Raw genomic sequence first — 9,349 nt, forward strand, 5'->3', positions numbered from 1 at the left:
GCAGCCTAGCATGGATAGGAGCAGGGAGAGCAGAATACCCCCCCTAGGGTAACAGAACAGAACCAACATCAATGATAAATGTAGCAGATACCATTAATGTTCTACGTGATTATTTTAACAACATGATTCAGTGGTCTGACTCAATGATATATTCACTGCCAAGTCCTGACTGGACGAGAGGAGGAGCTGGGGATGGAGGTGGGTGATTAGTTCCTGAGCAAAGCGATAGCTGCTGAATAATGACTGAAGGGACCTTATGAAAGGAATTATGATTGGTGTCGTGATCCTATAGGTAGACGTGGATCAGCTGAGTGTCAGCTGATGCGAGCTTGACTAACATGGCCTGCCAGAACTATAGCTACGCTCCATTTCTGTCAGGACCACTATCGTCAAAGATAACTTACAATTAGCATACATTTTAGGTTGGGGGTATGGTTCTGTTCTGGGCAAACACTCCCTGCCCATCCACGCAGCCTAGCATGGATAGGAGCAGGGAGAGCAGAATACCCCCCAAAACAACCATATGCTGAACCCCCCAACCAAAATGCTGATAGCAATCTAACTGAATGCCTTACGGAAGGAGAGTGGCGGCTAAGGGGTGCTCTTCTGCTTTGAGCAGGTAGGAAGAGCAGCTTGCCCCTTCGGGAAGACAGTGGCAGCGAAGGGGTGCTCTTCTTTATAATCAGCTAAGAGGAGCAGCAAGCCCCTTACCGGTGGAGTGTAACATCGAAGAGGTGCTCTTCTTAATAGCAGCCAAGAAGAGCAGCAAGCCCCTTTTTAAAGCAACCTGAAATTAAGATGCAGAATCCACTAGATTGCAGCCTAGTTGCCAGTTGTAGCAAACACTGCGTACTGCAGCCGTAGAGCAAGCAATGGCAGGTTTAGAGATCGCAGATTCTACCTAGCCTAAGCTTAGCATCCATAACACGGCATATAGCTCAATAATTCAAGTCATGTTTATCCAGCACTGCAGAAACACCCGATAGCCTAAAGGCTGATTTATACTCGACGCGTCCGCAAGTTTGCTTGGGTACGTGCGGCAAATATGACGTCATCGCAGTGTTGGCGGAGGTTCGCTTTGAGTGCGCGCAACGTTGTTTCGCGTGGTGGTGTGCACAACATTTTTGTAACTTTCCGCGCAGCTCCCCGCGCCCCTGGCATTGATACAACTTACGATATTACGATATGATATGCGCATAAAGTATCAAGCACATTACCGATACACTAGTTAGCTTGAGCAATAGCATATCACTGACTTAAACACAGCATGTTGGAAATAGTCGGATAAGTTTAATGAAAGCATCCCCAATAGATGAGGCTGAAGCAGCAAGCCTGTTTCATATCGACAGCCTTGACAACAGATTAAAACAAGGCTTGCTGGTAAATTTAACTGGTAATGTTACCAGTGTGACAATACGATAGCATGCCTAGCAAACATAACTGAACAACTAGCCTTAGACAATGAGCAATATCTGAAGCATGTTCGCCAACATAGCATTAGGCAATAAAATGAAAGAAACGTTGCTTAGCTTCGTGAAGACATCCAGAGATGAATAAAGGTGAAATGGCCAGTTGTTACGTGGATGCTTTAACCCTTCTTGAATATCTTGCTTCTTCCAGCGGGGAAGCAGATCTCGTGTAAAGTTGTTGGTGCAGTCGTATTAGCACAACTTCGGTGATGAATTGCGGGCAAAGTGTCTATATCAATTGCGAGGAGCCGTGCTCGCTCAGATCACTTCAGTCTATCGGCTTGACAAACAACGCGGCGAATTTGCTTAAATTCACAACTTTAATCTGGTGAGATACTCTGTGGGAATCCTGTCGAAAATCCAGATTAAACGCTTCCTATGGAGATGGAATTCGCCGTCTGATTAGTTCCTGAGCGAAGCGATAGCTGCTGAATAATGACTGAAGGGACCTTATGAAGGGAATTATGATTGGTGTCGTGATCCTATAGGTAGACGTGGATCAGCTGAGTGTCAGCTGATGCGAGCTTGACTAACATGGCCTGCCAGAACTATCGCTACGCTCCATTAGGTCATCCGGGTATTCCATGCATACAGAAAATTTGCATATTATGCACAGTATACAGTACATACTGGATACTGCAGAAATAGTAAGAGTAGTATGATAGTATGGCATTTCAAACACAGCATAAGGCTACCGGCAGGTGAGTTTTTTTTTTTAAGGGCTGGAGCTAAACTCTGCAGGACACTGGCACTCCAGGAATGACGTTGCCTATCCCTGATGTATGGTATAGCTGAAATATAACCAAATTGAAATGGCTTTGCTATCATGCGCATTACAGATTAACAAAATATTCACACGACTTTATTGAAGTCAACCCAAATCATGCAGTCTACACCAGGATTTAAAAGAAAATAAATAAGTGCTGCTGTTAGAGAATACAATCTGTGCAAGTTCATTTGTGTTTACAGGGTTACTCACTGGAAGAGTCACGTCGAGTCATGCCACGTCTTTAAAATCTGATTTTGAAGGCTACGTCCTCCAGATGTCGCATTTGTCAGCTGCATTAAGGCTGCCCCATTTCACAAAATAAACCATCTCATTCCAAAGTACAAAATAAATTACAGTAATTTATGCTCCACAAAGAATAGCAGTCAGTTTTATAATGCTTCCATTTCTGAAATTACACATCCTTGATGATGTATCCCAGCCAACAAACTTATGTGGGGCCCAGATGGGTTGTATCTGGGCTATCTAACTGGGGCCCAGCCAGTTTTGTCCTCAGTGTCCATGAAGGCCCCACATGGATCAGCCCAGATGAGATAATGAAATGAACACTGCTCAGTATGCATACTATTTTTGGTTGTATTAAGTAGTTTGGATGTATTAAGTATTTTCTCAAACTAATAAAACTAATCACTGAAACTAACTTCTGGCCTGTGACTGGTGGATTGGCGCTGTGGGTTTGCAGTTGGTAAAGCATCAGAGTTGACAAAAGTCTTTGGCATAGTGTTTTGTTTTTAACTCGAAATTTCAAACTAATGGACGGCTCTTTGGTCATCATTTAAGTGAACTTCTGCCTATCGCGGTCGGTGTGCGACATGAGTTTGTCCTGGACGCCCTGCGCTTCTCGTCCGCCTTTATAGTTTCCACCGTGATCGTTGCTCTCTGGCCCGAAGCGAACAACTTTGACGTGTTTGAGTTCGACATAAGATCTGTTTAGACGTTAAGTCCTCACATTACAGCCATGAAACGTTTTAACAAACTTACCGTGACAAGTGCAGTTATTTTTTTAGATTTCGAGTCCTCCGAATTGGCGTCTCTGATTCAATCACTTTCGGTTTCACTTTAGACGACTTCCGCATAAAGCTACCAGCTCCCCAAACTGAAAGTGAAGATGTTCGGCTACGTGCTACGCTTTTGTTCTGGACACTAATATAGCTGTTATTTAATTAAATTAAATTGCTATTGCGAACATCAAAAGGAAAATCCAGCAAGATTATATCAGACTTGTATCATGATGAATCAAGTTAAGCTATTATTGTCAATGTACAAGAACATCAAGATTTATTTTAACTTCGGCAGCTACAACTGCTGATAACAGAAATAACATGGGCATAAATGACAAATTAAACAGAAAAACATAGCCTAATACGAATGTTTTCCTGAAATACCCCAAAATACAACCACTATTTTATTGACTGACTCATACATAGGCTATTTTTACTTTTTTTTACATCTCAATTTACCTAAAAATATATAAACAATAAAATAAAATATTAAAATACTGATTGATTCAAATCTGGTATTTCACAATTGCTCATATACTCTGATATATATTATCATGGAAATTCTTAATACACAGACACTCAATCTGACTTGGGGTGTTTGGCAACCTCGTGGTCTAGACCCAACCTAATGGTGTCCCGTCTGAAGAGCAAGTAAACTAACAAAACTGAGCACAGAATCTTTAATATTTCTATCTTCTAATTATTTCTGCCTATTCCAAGAAAACAATATTTACAGTCAGACTGTCTCTAGCACTTCTCTTCTACTTCATGCTGCAGCATAACCACATTCCCAGATCTCTCTTTGTAGAAACAAATGTTTATTTAGTTTATCAAAAGTTTATCTCTGGAGTCATACTCCCCGAACAGAAGAATACACACGTATTTAAAGTATAAAGTGTCAGTAATGTTACATGATACATTTTCTGATGGTTACATTCAGCTATGCAAAGTCACATGACTGTCTTTCACAGGATTAATCATTCTACAGTCTAGATTACACTGTAAAAAATGCCAGGAATTTACAGGATTAAAGACTATTATTTTACAATATTTTACTGTAGTCAGAAATTTGCTGTTAAATCAATGCATGCTGGGTCATTTTCTTACAAATGACTGTGAATGAACAGCAGAATGATGTTAACATCAGAAATTTACTGTTTGTGTTGTTGGTTTATTATGCAATTGTAACCGGCCCCACACTGTCACTGTTACGGTCTGCCTTGTGTTATAAATGAAGAGATGGATCACGGGAACTGCTACTGATGGAGGGTTTATTAACATGGAGCATGCAGATGCTGGATGGAGTAGAGAGAGAGTACAACGAGAAATGTTTTCGTTCTGTGATTTTTTTCCACCTCTCCTCAGCGTGCTCAACGCGGTCTGAGTGAACATCACAATGATAACAATAAAAATACAGTGCAAAATAAATTGTTACAAACATTTATCCAAATATATGATATAATCTTCTGCAGCCAATTTTAAATCAACCATGAATTAGAATTGATGAATTGAACAAAGCGATACAACATGAATAGAAAATCAAATGAACAATAAACTATACCTGGATGGAGTAGAGAGAGAGAGTACAACAATGAGAAATGTTTTCGTTCCGTGATTTTTTCCACCTGCACAGATTAAACACCAGTTAATCAATTAGCAAAAATCACCGTGTTCTGCTGACGCACATACATATACTCAAATCGCTGTAACACTCTTAACAATAATATTTTCGCATATTAGGTACTTAATAAAACTTCTGGTAACTTTTACAAGCTTATATTGAAGAAGCACCGCTAACTACCTACCTCTCCTCAGCGTGCTCCACGCGGTCTGAGGTAGTGATGGGTCGTTCTTGAACGATTCGTTCATTTTGAACGAATCTTTAATGTGACTCGGGAAGAACGAGTCGTCTCGGGGAGTGATTCGTTCAGTCGCGCATGCGCAACATCCTATAGGTTCTGTACTGGAATTAGTCAAGTAGTTCACCTGGTTCGAGTCTTCGGGTTTGAGTCGTTTGTTCATCACGTGACAGACCCATAAATTTAACCAATGCAGTCTGAGCCGGAAAGAGAATTAATAATAATAACCAACTCTTTATTACCTTTGTTACAACATTCAGTGTTATGGAAAAGAACCATCATGACAGAAATTCACACATTTATAAACTGTAAGAAGTAAAAAGCTACAATTTGAGACCAGAAACGCATCACGTAACTGTAAGAGTAAATAATAATGATGATAATAATAATAATAACTATGCACCCGTTTGTAACGAAGTTTGTAAATTAACTAATTTCTCTATCCAATGCTGTCACGTCACGTGACAAAAGAACGAATGATTCGAAAGACTTGAGAGATGAACTAATCAATTCTCTTTCCGGCTCAGACTGCATTGATTAAAGGTGCGTTCGACTTCATGCGGCGCCGCGCAAACCGATCGGCGGCTGACTTGAAGCAGTGCATGCCGGTTAGAAATTTTATCCGACTTGAACCGGCGCCGACACTGTCACGTGTGGCATCAAAGTACCGCGATATCCTTTCGAGAGCAGCCGGCTGACTCAGCTGGTGCAGCTTTTTCAGAGCAACGCACCTTAAGTGTATGGGTCTGTCACGTGGTGAACGAACGACTCAAACCCGAAGACTTGTTAGATTAGAGGTGAGGTGAGCTAATCATAGACTGAAGACCCAGGTAAACAATGAATTAATCTTTTCTGTTTCTTATAGCAGTTTGTTTGTATTGCTTGTAGTGTGATCAACGTAGTAAACGTGTTAGGGAAGTAACACATAACATTTTAATTATATTTTGCTAAAATGAACGAAATTACTCGGAAAAAGATTCGTTCATTTTGCTGAACGAGACTCAAAGGTCCGAGTCGATAAAATGATCCGAACTTCCCATCACTAGTCTGAGGACGCAGCGCGGGCTGAACAGAAATTACGTCACGACGTAAAATGAATATAAAACTATTTTCCCAAAAATGACACAAATAAAGTGCAAAATGAAATTATCACGTTTTCGTGAACAACTAATATAAAGTAAATACATGAAAATTGAAAGGAAGGATCATTAGTGAAATACATTAATTTAGATCGTGAGTGCACACTCTTATTAACATCCGTCACATAATGTTGGTTTCTGTTGTAAGTGTTGTTTTTATTTGTCGAGTGTTACCATTGTTGTGTTTCGTATGTCGAGGATGTCACATCTTTCAAAGATCTTTCTCAGCAGTTGCTTGTGAAACATCCACCCACAAACAGTTATGAATATGAAATAAATTGTTGATTAATCTTCATGCTTAATGCTAAAATAAAATATTCATGTTCATGCTAAGAACAGTTCGACTAACTCAAAATCAGGCAACTAGCTTTTTTTTATATTCTAACTTAAATGTTTTCATTTGTCACACTTCTGATATGACTAGATCAGAAATTTGAATATGAATATGCAAGGTCAAAGAGCCCAAACAAATGAGATCACCAATCACCATTATGGTGACTTCAAAACAATTACAGTACAGTAGTAAACAACTACATTTCTCACAGTGGCACAGATAAAGACAACTTTATAATGTGAATTCACAGTAAAACAAGAGCAATAAATGTAAACAGTATCAAAAGCATCCGGTAAAACTTCTTGCCATTGTCTCCTTCTTGAATGCTTCCGACATGGCTGATGTGCACTGCTTCTTTCAAAAAAAATAAAAAATAAATACTCAATTGTAACTGTCACAGTGTGCCTACTGTGAAGGAGTGAGGAGACGAAGGAGAATCATCACAGACTTTATTTAACATTCAAAGAAAACCACACGTAGGACACGGGGATAGACGATCAATACCGGACGGGAAACGAGGGGCAGAAAACACTTTAAATACACTGAAACTAATGGGACACACCTGGGAACAATGGAACAGAACGGGGAACACCTGGAACAAATGGAACCTGGAAGGAAACACGCACAGACACGGAATAGAGTCTGACAGTAACTTATTACCAAACATTACTTGTGTAAAATGGATTTTCCCCCCATATTCACATATACCTTCCATGTGTCATTTTGGATAAGAGCAGATTCACCCACCAACTCCTCAGAGAAAGAACTTCCAGGGCCGCGGCTCTGCTGCTGACCCTGTACCGCACCAGCATTCATTTGTATTGTGTTTGTTTGTCGATTTATTTTATTTTTAAGTTTTATGAGGTTGAGTTTGTTCTGGGTTGGAACTTGAGTAAAACGAAATCGTTAATGCTTGCTAATCGTTTGAAATGGAGATTCTTAAGCTAGCATTGCTTCTGTGCCTGGCAGTTGGCCTGATAAACTGTGTGCATCTGATGGTGAGCAAGAGGCTTATATACACGAGGGAGGATTTGTTATCCATGGTGTATCACGGCCCTGTTGAGGATAAACAATTTCAAGAGGCCATACATGATATAAGGCGAGGATTCCATTTCCATGGATCAGTTAAGAATAAATCTAAGAAAAGAGGATCCAGAGGAGGTGTGAAACAACGGGTCAAACGCTTAGAAAATATACCTCCACTGCCGGTGATCACGTTGATTAATGTCCGCTCAGTTAACAACCCAGATAGCACACGTACGTCTGCAAGATGTCAGTTAAAGATCGCTTGATCTGGAATGCATCTGCTGTGTACAAACATCTGATAGACGTCTTTAAGATATCAGTTTTACATTCATTCTAAATCACAAACATCTTAAAGACATTTTCTAAACGTCTATTTGACATCTGATAGGAAACGTCCTATAGACGTATTGCAGATGAGCAAACACTCTAAAATACGTCTTGCAGATGTAAATGCAGACGTCAAATAGACGTCTCCGCGATGTACATGTGCTATCAGGGAATAAGTTGGATGAATTGGCTGCTAAAATGGAATTTGACTGTGATTTTAGAATGAGCAATCTTCTTTGCCTAACAGAAACTTGGTTAAAAAAAAACAGCCGAATCCTACGTTAAATGGATATACTACCATCAGAGATCAGGATAAATCACGCAGGTCGGTTGGAGGTGGTTTATGTATTTTTGTCGATAATAAATGGGCTAAGGATTTCTGTATCAGGGTGAAGATTTGCACCCAGGACATTGAAATTTTAACTGTGTCTTTTAGACCCTTTTATTTGCCAAGAGAATTTGGTCAAATAACTATTATATAGACTAACGTTCCAGGTCCGAATATGGAAATAGCTGCTGAAAGATTAGCGGAGAGCTATAATTGTGCTCTCTCCCGGTCTACCGAACAACCGGTTTTTATTTTAGATTTTAATATGTGTAGTTTGTCTGATTATCTACCCTCATTGCAGCAATATGTAACCTGTCCAACTCAATCCACCCGCACCTCGGACCATTGTTATGGAAATGTTAAGAACGCATACACAACTTTGTGTCGGCCACTTTTGGGACAATCTGACCATAATGTTGTACATCTGCTACCTAAATACAGAAGTAAATTCAAGCAGAAAGCAGTGGTCACTAAGGACATTCAGGTATGGACGAATGACTCTGTAGAGCAGCTCCAAGACTGTTTTGATCATACGAACTGGGATTTGTTTTTTAGCACTGGAAAGGATATGAATGAAATAACAGACACAATCTCATTTTATATACAGTTTTGTGAGGAAAACGTGATTGGGACCAAAACAGTCAGAATTTTCTCTAATAATAAGACATGGGTTACCAAAGACTTGAAAAGGTGTTTGAATGATAAAATGAGAGCATTTTGTAGAGGTGATTTTATTAAATTTAGAGAGTGTAAAAGAGTTATTAGGGGTAAACTGAGGGAAGCTAAATTAAATTAGATAAGACAATTTTACAACAGGGAATGTTCGGCAAGCGTGGGGTGGTCTTGAATTTTATGATGGGTAGGAATGATAAAAGGCATAGTAATCCACCACTTATTATTCTGTACCTATTAATGATATGAATACATTTTTTAGAAGATGTGATACAGAGGTAAGCAGTCTTAACTGCAACAGTATATGTCAGACCATCACATATTGCCCCCCTATTAATTAGTCAGAGTTAGATGTGGTTGCTTCCATTTCTAAGATAAAACCTGGTAAAGCCGGGGGGGGGGGGGGG

At 39.8% G+C, this 9,349-nt stretch overlaps 1 protein-coding gene and 1 long non-coding RNA gene across 2 annotated transcripts in view; both read right to left on the reverse strand.

Annotated features, from left to right (window-relative positions):
• LOC107731674 (protein NLRC3-like) overlaps window positions 1–3,257 on the reverse strand; it is a gene marked incomplete at its 3' end in the record, with an annotated part of 32,203 nt that extends 28,946 nt beyond the window's left edge. The window contains exon 1 of the mRNA XM_016542823.1: window positions 3,238–3,257. The remainder of the gene's footprint in view (window positions 1–3,237) is intronic.
• Window positions 3,258–4,415: 1,158 nt separating this feature from the next.
• LOC107731681 (uncharacterized) lies at window positions 4,416–5,109 on the reverse strand. Its single transcript, XR_001638795.1, has 3 exons — window positions 5,063–5,109; window positions 4,819–4,882; window positions 4,416–4,637 (listed from the first exon to the last, which is right to left on the reverse strand). It is a non-coding gene; the product is annotated as an uncharacterized LOC107731681 (long non-coding RNA).
• Between the last annotated feature and the right edge of the window lie 4,240 nt (window positions 5,110–9,349).

Source organism: Sinocyclocheilus rhinocerous, unplaced genomic scaffold (assembly GCF_001515625.1).
Source record: "Sinocyclocheilus rhinocerous isolate Xijiao unplaced genomic scaffold, SAMN03320098_v1.1 scaffold1902, whole genome shotgun sequence".
Lineage (NCBI taxonomy): Eukaryota > Metazoa > Chordata > Actinopteri > Cypriniformes > Cyprinidae > Sinocyclocheilus > Sinocyclocheilus rhinocerous.